The sequence below is a fragment of the Tiliqua scincoides genome, chromosome 4 (assembly GCF_035046505.1).
Source record: "Tiliqua scincoides isolate rTilSci1 chromosome 4, rTilSci1.hap2, whole genome shotgun sequence".
Taxonomy (NCBI): Eukaryota; Metazoa; Chordata; class Lepidosauria; order Squamata; family Scincidae; genus Tiliqua; species Tiliqua scincoides.
In genome coordinates, this window is record NC_089824.1 from 174,238,476 (window position 1) to 174,245,728 (window position 7,253).

Here is a 7,253-nt window from a genome sequence, read left to right on the forward strand (position 1 = left end):
CTACTGGAATGCATGGTGCGCTGTAGCTACCCACATGAAGAACCCATCCCAGACAGTATATTTTTAGTAGGATTAAAATATCTGTACATTGTTGGACTGTCAAGGGCCCAGGGTCCTCAGAAAACTCAATTCCTGATCCATGAAATCCCAATAACCTTTGTGTGGTCACTGGTGACCCTGGTCCTTGTGCCACGAAGGGTCAGGACCACAGAATGCTGCCCCCCCATGAAGAATATGCTGCCCGCCCCCATGCGGCCTTCTGGCTGGAGGAAGCTGTGTGGCAGTAGCGTAGCTACGGGGGTAGCAACTGCACTGGGCAACAAGCTTTAGGGGAGCAACAAGCTGAGCTTGACAGTAGTGGACAAAATTGTGAAAACTTTGGTATGTACAAATAATACATATATATATATATATATATATATATATATATATATATATATATATATATATATATATATATATAATGTATTATTTATGTGTGTGTATATATATATATATATATATATATATATATATATATATATATATATATATATATATATATATATATATAATATACATATAATATAATCATGTTATATATCATTGGAAAGGTGATTTAATGCAGAATGCAATGAAACAAACCACATTGGAATATCTCTATTCTATCAAAGGTTATGGCCAATTAACCAGAAAATGAAAACACAATTGCCTTATGGAACAAAAAGTGGATTTCTTAACTCTTATCTGACCTATGAGACTGATTGTTCTGAGAATCAATGAAATGTTATTATGATACAGCATGGAACCAATAAGGTGTTAATATGAGTCAGCTCTCATTTCCATATATCATAATAGTTATTCCTGCTAACTGGGTAAAGAGGCACTTTTTGAAGTGGTGCTCCTTTTACATTTAGCAGGGGGAGAAAAACCATCCTGCTCCTGTTATATTTAGCAGGGGGAGAATAACCGTCCACCCCAGCACAGTATCCCTACCCAATAAGGGGCACACTTTTTATTTACTTAATTAAATTTGATTAATCTACAAAATCTTCTTTGACCCCAGGTAGCAGATAGATAGATGCCTTAGCAATGCCACTGGCTGGGGGGACGTGGCAGAGCAAGTGGGTGGTAAGGTGCTGGAGTGAGTACGTGGGTTTTCGCCCGATTTTCACATTTTTGTAAGTCTGGGCGTGATTTCCAGACTTTCATTTGTGACATCACTTGTTCACTTCCATTTGTGACATCACTTCTGGGGCATCATTTTGAGCTTGGCACCGGGGTACATAATCATTAGCTACACCATTGCTGTGTGGGACCTCCTTGCCCCTCCAAAGTCCTTCTAAAACTTCCAAGAGGGCCTTTAAACTCCACTTCCAGTTTTTGGACAAAAACTGAAAGTGATGTTTTAGGCCCTTACAGTACCAGCGAGGCCCTGGGGAGGCTTCCATAGCTCTCAAAAGGTCTTCAGAGGGCCTAAAATGTCACCTCCAGTTTTAATCCAAAAACTGGATGTAGGGTTTAAAGGCCCCCCCCCTCCCCGAGGCTTTAGAAGGCCTTCAGAGGGCTGGGGAGACCACATGTAGCATTTCCAGCCCTTCGCAGGCCTCCGTATGGGGGCTGTGGAAGGCGGAAGGTGTGAGAAGGATGAGGAAGGAGGTGCAGCCCCTGCAGGTGTAGTGCCCCAGGGCATTTGCCTCCCCCAGGACCACCATTGTTGTGATGGTACTAGACTCTCTCTCTTTGGGCCTGCCCTGGTAAGAAGAGGACTATGGAGGAATTTTGACCTAAGACTCCCTGAAATATGTTGCTGGTCCATGATGTCTTATGTCACACTAAATCAGGGGTGTCCAAAGTTTTTGGCAGGAGGGCCACATTGTCTCTCTGACACTGTGTTGGGGGCCGGGGGAAAAAATTAATTTACATTTAAAATTTTAATAAATTTACATAAGTTCACATAAATGAATATATTAAAGATGAACTTATATGAATGAAGGTCCACTTCTAGAAGTGGACCTCAACAGGTGGGAAACCCTGGCCTCTGAGCGGCCCGCTTGGAGGCAGGCTGTGCAGCATGGCCTTTCCCAGTTTGAAGAGACACTTGGCCAACAGTCTGAGGCAAAGAGGCAAAGAAGGAAGGCCCATAGCCAGGGAGACAGACCAGGGACACACTACACTTGCTCCCAGTGTGGAAGGGATTGTCACTCCCGAATCGGCCTTTTCAGCCACACTAGACGCTGTGCCAGAACCACCATCCAGAGCGCGATACCATAGTCTTTCGAGACTGAAGGTTGCCAACAACTGATATGAATGAATGACGGTCTTGCAATAGCTCAAGGCCTATAAAAGGCCTTGCACAAAGCAAGGCCGGCCTTTCATTTGCTGCTGCTACTGCATCACAGACGTGAAACAAGCAGTGGAGGGAGCTCTCATCCCACAGCTCACGTGAGAGGCCAAACAGTTGCCCTCATGCTGAGAGCAGTTGCGTTGGGCCCGTGTGGGCTCCAACAAATCTCCGGAGGGCTAGAGGCTCATTGGAGACTGGGGGCTCCCTGAGGGCCGCATTGAGAGGCCTTGAGGGCTGCAAGTGACCCCAGGGCCGGGGTTTGGGCACCCCTACACTAAATTAATTGAGATTTAAGGCGCCACAGCAAACTGTTATTGTTCCTTTTTCATCTGTGAGATAATTAAGATGTAAATGGATATCTGTCAGGGATAACATTGCTGCTGCTGCTTTGTTTGCTTTCTGAGCTCCAGCCCCTTGTCTTTATTGTGTGTTCCTGGAGCTTCAAGACTGTGCCCAAGACAGCGCTTTGTGTTGGGAAGTTTGAAAAAGGGAGAGGCTTCCTGCCTGTTCTGAGGCAGCAGGATTAGGTGTCCAGGATCTTGTTATCTTTTGACAATCTTCCATATCGAAAGCATGAGCTGTTCTGGTATGTGGTTTCCCCACCCTCCACCCCCTGCCATTTCTATGTGCCAGTTTCAAACTGGCTGCAGGTGCTTTTAAGGGTACCACTTTGAAAGCATTGAGATATATGAGAATCCAGGCACAGCTGAATCCCCAGATTTATGTCGGAAGAAGAACTGAACATTGCAATATTTTATTATTTAAGTAATAATTATATCATCTAGATGGCATAACTGGAAGATAATTTCATGCTCCTGCTTAGAAATGTGGACAGTCATGCAGTTAATCAGCTTTTCAAAGCAAAAGAGATAGCCCTTAATTAATGTTAAGAGAGATCTGAATCAAGAATGTGCTTGAGGAACTCTAATCTTTTGCCCCTACCACAGACCCAATCCAGAACTTCCCCTTTCCAAGGCTGCTAATAGGAGCTTTTGGCACACATATTACTTACGTAATATTCAGTGCTGGTTCACGCATAGCAGGTCCTGGACAAGTTCCAAAAGATTTGCTCAGCCACCAACAGGGACACGTATGCAGTTTCAGGGAGGATAAGTGGGTCCTTGTGAGGATCCTGGGCTCTTGACAGCTGCACAAAAATGCCGACTTTTGATGCCAACACTGGAGCCACAAGACTGACTTGGCAACATTTGAAGACAGGGACAACTTGGTATATGAAACATTCCTATTCCCTATTCTCACAGCAAGTTTCACTAGTTGTACTCCTTCCCCTCCCAATTCCACATTGCAGAAGGTTTTTCCTCCAGCTGCTATCTATAGTTTTCATTTACTCTGTAACAGATTATCTTGCATTGTCTTCTGAAGCAAAGTGTGTTGGTTAATTTTTTTTTTAAGTAAATAGCACATAGGGTTGTGAATGAAACATTGTGAAGCTGTCCCAAGCCACAATGAGTTTTAATTTTTGGGATACAATTAGTATAGTAGGATGTGTTTAGATGAACCAAAGAAGATGGCTGAAGTAGCAGAAGTTTTGATGTACCTCAAGATAGTTTGAGATTCTCCAGTTGCAAGCAAATATCCAGGCTCCCAATTGGCTCCAGGAAGGATCTCCAGAATGTACCATCAGTTGTACCAGAAACATCAATGGTAAAACAACCATGGTGTCTGTGTCCAAGGGAAAAGGTGGTGGTGATACATGGTGGTGGAAGGTCCCTGGACTGCACTAAGTAAGGAGAAAGAGATAACATCAGGATTGGCGATGCTCAGAAAAAGGGAGTGATGCACAGAGTAGCAGAAGGGTCTTAAAATGAACCCCAGACTTGCAGTTTTTGGGAAATTGTTGACCAAGAGACTGAGGTAGTGTGCATGTCAGAAAACATCTGCCTCAGAGACTGTGCTACTCCCTCCCTCAGAGCTGGCCACTCTGATTTTGTGCCTGCATAAGTGTGATTGGATAGGGACAGAATTAGCAGAGGGCGCAATCTTATCCTGCGCTTGAACAGGCAAACCAAGAGGCTTGTGCTGTATCCAGTGCAGGATAGCGGCCAAAAGCAGCTCAGCCAGAGGCAAGGGGAAACATTTCCCCTTACCTCCGGGTAAGGACCACTGGCCCCTATGGGTCTTGTTGGACTTGCGCCAACTCTTGAGGTGGTGCAAGTCCAAGGAGAGCAGAGTGGCTTGAAGCCACTCCGTTCTTCCCAGGAATGGGGGTTGGGATCCAGTATAACTGCCGGATCCCAGTCCCGCCTCCCACTCCCTGTCCGCCTGCCCGTTCCTGGGGCTGCCCACTGCCCGCCCTCTCCCCGCCCAGGAACGCCTCCATCTTGCCTCCTCCCCACCCCATCACCTACCTCAGAGCCTTGCATTGGCACAGCCAGGCCAACCCAAGGCACTTGGAGGAAGCTGGCGTGGAGGCTTGTGTCAGCCTCTGCAGGCCAGTGCTTCTCTGAGCGTCAGCCTGGCTTCCTCCCGGGGAGGCACAAATGTGTCTTACGGTATCTTTGTGAACCTCCTGGGCTGGCACAAAGGACTTGCGCCGGCCCAAGTCAAGGGCTGGATTGCACCCATAATGACACAGTGGTATATTATTCTTATTTAGTAAGAATAATATTTATATAAAGAAAAAATTCACAAAGCAGTTTACAGAGAGAATTACTCAACAGCTCCAATTGTCCAAAAGGGCTCACAATCTAAAAAGGTGCTGAAGAAACACCATCAAACAACCAGTACAAAAGACACCATGCTGGAGTGAACAGGGGCAGTTAGTTATTCTCTCCCTGCTAAATATAAGAGGAGCACCACTTGGAAAAGTGCCTCTTTGCCCTGCTTGCAAACTAGTAAGCTAATGTAATGAATCCATGCTTTTCTTTAATCAAACACTGGCTTTATAAGGCCAGCGTTTGTGTCTTGAGACTCATTCTCAAGCAATGGGTCAGACCCCTTCATTAAGATTGCTGGGCTGGAGCTAGACTGCCTCTGGACCATCAACAGCAAACAAAACCATGGGAGAGGGAGCTTTTAGTGTGTTCCCCCTGCTGTAGTTTTGATTCTGATTGTGGCCCCTTGTAAACGCTATTCTTATTTTTAAAACAATGGTTCATTGAACTTGAATGAATGTATTTAACAAAAACACTAAAAATAATACAGATCAGGATCAAAACCATAGTGCAGGCAAAGAATTAAAGCCCCCTACCCTTAGCTGTTGGAGCCACATTTTGCGCTCAGCAGGGCAGCAGGAGGGACAGGGGGCAGGGGGAAGGCAGGGCAGAGGTGGGGAGGGAGCGTGATGGGCCAGGGGAGGGCAGGGAGGGAGTGGATTGGGGCTGGGATGGGGGCATGTATGGTGGCAGGGGCTACTGCCGTATCCTCTCTCCATTCCTGGGCCTGATTTCCTAACATAAGGCTGCTTGGATTTGAATCAGTGATTTTGCTGGGGCAAGACCAAGCACCCCCATAGCGACTGGCTCTCAGGGCTGACCCCAGGGGAAGGGGACAAATATCCCCTTACCCTGGGGGACCTCCAGCAGTCTCTCTACCCGCACTGGATACAGTGGAGGCAGTTCTGGTGCCATTGCATCACAGCACAAACAGTTAGTTAGAATTGGGATGTGAGTGTACTAACTGACTTTCAAGATCATTAATACGTGGCTGTTTTTTATATGCTGACAGTGTGCCTGACTAAACAGGGAACTTTGTCTTATTGTGGTTTAAACTCAATAATGGTGGAATATATTTGATGCAACAGGTTCAGGAAGACTCTCAGAGAACAATATCACACTTATGGATGCAACCAGTTTAAGTTTTCTTTATGTGTAAAACAGAATTTGGGAAAGGGTGGAGACATTTGCAAGGGATCAACAGAGTCTTCCTGAACCTGTTGCATAATTGACAGGGAGATATATTACTGTAAATCCTCTCTGTTGACAACTCTTTAATAATACATGTCATTCTGACTTGTTGTCTGGGTTTCTTTTAGCCACAGTTATTGCCTCAGAATGTCAAGTGTTTCCCAACCGGGCAAATACAGGACCTGGAGAGTGAGGAAGCAAATTTGATAGGTAGGCATGGACAAGACAAGGTGCTCCTGTTATATAACCGAGCTACACACCGCAGAGGGTCTGGCTGTTCAAGCTACACACTTCAGAGACTCGTACTGTTTCAACTGCAGGATTTTGCCAGGTTTGTAGTCATAGGAAGAGTTATAGGAAGAGTCACACAGGAAGTAAAAATTTCTTTGGTTGTTTAGGTATTTTGTGTACTGAATCTCACACTGAATGGGTGGAAGATGCATTTACGAAAACACTGATTTCTTAAAAGGTGTTCCCTGAAAGCTTGCAAAGCATTTGGCGTGGACAGTGGTCAACAGTTACTTAATTGTTCACACTGTACAGTATAATGTGCTGTAGTGCTTTCTGAACCCTGGCTTGTGCTACTGCTAAAGTGTGGTGTGTTTGCTGTCTTGAGTTGTCACCTTTCTAAGAGTTCTTTCTCTTAGGTTCTACCTATTTGGATATTGTAATGTATTGAAATATATGTATTATAAATCATTTTTAGGTTGTAAGTCTGCAAGTAAAACTTGTCTCTTTTTATGCCATATTTTCCGCACCTACAGTGCAAATCTATGCATGTTGATTCCAAAGTGTCCCACTCTCTTTAATAGGTCTTACTTCCTTGTAAGGATTACAGCCATGGGGCCCAATCCTAACCAACATTCTAGTGTTGATACATCTGTGTCAACAGGGTATGTAATGCATCCTGTGGTGGAAGGGCAGTCATGGAGGCCTCCTTTGCATTGCGGCTGCATCAGCACTGGAAAGTTGGATAGGATTGGGCCCTTAGTTTTCTGAATTGCTCTCTCTCTCTCTCTCTCTCTCTCTCTCTCTCTCTCTCACACACACACACACACACA